The sequence below is a fragment of the Panthera uncia genome (assembly GCF_023721935.1).
Source record: "Panthera uncia isolate 11264 chromosome B2 unlocalized genomic scaffold, Puncia_PCG_1.0 HiC_scaffold_25, whole genome shotgun sequence".
Taxonomy (NCBI): Eukaryota; Metazoa; Chordata; class Mammalia; order Carnivora; family Felidae; genus Panthera; species Panthera uncia.
Window position 1 is genome coordinate 6,019,028 of NW_026057581.1, and position 2,699 is coordinate 6,021,726.

The window sequence follows — 2,699 nt, forward strand, 5'->3', positions numbered from 1 at the left end:
AGTTTTGAGTAAGACTAAATCCCAAACTTCAGAATTCACTTAGAATAAAAACATGATAATAAGTCAATGCATTACATTAGTTTAAAATAGATCACATTAGTTAAAAATTTGACCTTAGGGGCACCTGGATGGCTCAGTTGAGTGTTGACTTTGGCTCAGGTCATGATCTGCTTGTTCATGAGTTTGGGTCCCACGTCGGGCTTGCTGCTGACATTTCAGAACCTGCCTCGAATCCTCTCCCCGCTTCTCTTTCTGCCTCTGCCCTGCTTGCACTCTCTCTCTCTGTCGAAAGTAAATAAACATTAAAAACAAACACATTTTGGCCTTAAATTTGAATTTAATTGATGACTTCAAGATGACTATACCATCCGGTTACAAGAGGAAGCCTATGTGAAGACTTCCTGTCTAAGCCCAGTCAACCCCCCAGACCATGAGACATAATGATAAAATGTTGTTTTATCCATGAAGTGTTAAATTGATTTATTACATGATTTATTAATTTTATTGCATTTATGTTTATTATAAATATATAAACAGGTAAATAGCACTTCCATGACTTCCATGACTTCTCCAATTTCAATGGCAGCTTCTCACCATTCTCTCTGGCTTGCTCCTCCATTTCTGTCTGAGTTCTTAGTGCTAGAGTCTCCAGCACTGAGTTCTGTGCTGTACATTTCTTTCTAGCTACATGTTCTACCTAACCAGTCTATGATTTTAAATATCTTCATACTGATGACTCCCAAAAAGGTGTATCTCACCTTAACCTCTCCAAAGAGTTCTAGTTCATATAAGTTGCCATTTCAAAATTACTACTTGAATGTTTAAGTTTCCCTTGAATCAAATATTCTTCTCAAGTCTCCCCTATCTCAGTAAGTGGGACTGTCACCCACTGAGTTGCAAATGATTGCTAACTCTAGAAACAATTCCTGATCTTGTTTTTTCCCTCAACATGCATGTTAGCCAATGTATCAATAAATCCTCTTGACCCTGCCTTCAAGGTACATCCCAACTCCTGCTGCTTTTACTGCTACCTGTCTTGGTCTGTTGCCTTGGCTTTGCCACATTTGCCCTGCCCTGAACCTACAATCTGTTCTCCTCAAGGCAATAAATATGCTCTTTAGGGAAAAAAAAAAGCAAGTGATACAATGTCTACCTGTTTAAAATCTTCCTTTGGTTTGTGATCATAATTAACATATAATCAAAGTTCAGAGGGCCTTCCCTTCCTACTCAGGTGAAAGTGACAATCCTCTAGTCGCTTCCTTGCACAATTTCCTTTTCCATTTTCTTCATAGACGGCAGTTATCACAGCCTGAAATTATTTGAATTATTATTACTTGTTTATTGCTGTCTTTCCTCATATCTTCCTTAAGAGCAGGTGCCTTGTTTGTCATACTCACCCTGTATCCTACTACATACAAGAACAACAGCACGTACATACAACATACAGACAACCACTGGTATAAACTCAATATATTTTGCTGAATCAAAGAAGGAATACATTTGCATTTTTCAAGATAGATACATTGTCCCTGGTACATCAGAGAACTATTTTGGACTTTACAACTTTAAAAGAGTCTTCTAATGCTCCATTTCACCTTCTTACTCATAAGTGGGGATAATATGAACCAGAAACTCCAGACCTATTGGCAGTGACCATTGTTAGTTTTTAGATGACTTCAAGTAGTACCTTGGACAAAAGCAATAATGTTTTCATTCCTTTCACATTTCTCACGGGAGATCTTGCATTTGTGTAGAACTACGTGTAATTGAGTATATTGATTCAAACTCAGTTTGGCTTTGCAGTTGGACTTTTGGTGTTAAAACTAACATAACCAGGAATGTCTCTCATTATGAGCTTGGTGAAGAGTCAGTCACTGTCTTCTCTTTGCGACCGCTCTGAAGGGTCATATACCCCAAGTTGACCTTCCTGATCTTCTTTCTTGAACACTGAATGATTCTGTAGATCTGGCCTTTGGGAGGTGCCCATCACTGCAGAGTTTATGATCTGGAGGACCACTGACCTTGGCATCTGTCTGCAGTGAAAATATAGTTGTGCTCAAAAATTCCACTTGTACGTAGTGAACACGACACCCTAAAATACCCAGCAGAGGTTCTGGTTCAAATTTGTGTGTTTAATAAAGAATGAAATCGTTGTTGGCACATTTAAGTTTTTTAAGAAGGATGGTCTATTCTGAATGTAAAAGAACCAGGTATCCAGACACTCAGGAAATCTCTTAGTTTTTGGAAAATTATGAGGATTTGGAGATTAATTCAGCTTAATTTTCTTAGCATAAATGATTGATGGCTTTAGACTGGAAACTCTGGGAAAGAGCAAATAATAAATAAAAGAATATTTTCATAGAAAGAAGATAAGCACTTGAATAAAAAAAAACTCAGAACAGTACTTTCTAGGAACACAATTATATATATATATACATATATATGTATATGTGTGTGTGTGTGTGTGTATATATATATATGTATGAGTATATATAATAATATATATGATTATGCTGTAGCAGTGCTGTAGAACTTTTAAATGACCAACAGTGGGGGGTGCCTGCGTGGCTCAGTGGGTTAAGCATCCGACCTCAGCTCAGGTCATGATCTCGCGGTCCGTGAGTTCAAGCCCCGCGTCGGGCTCTGTGGTGATGGCTCAGAGCCTGGAGCCTGTTTCTGATTCTGTGTCTCCCTCTCTC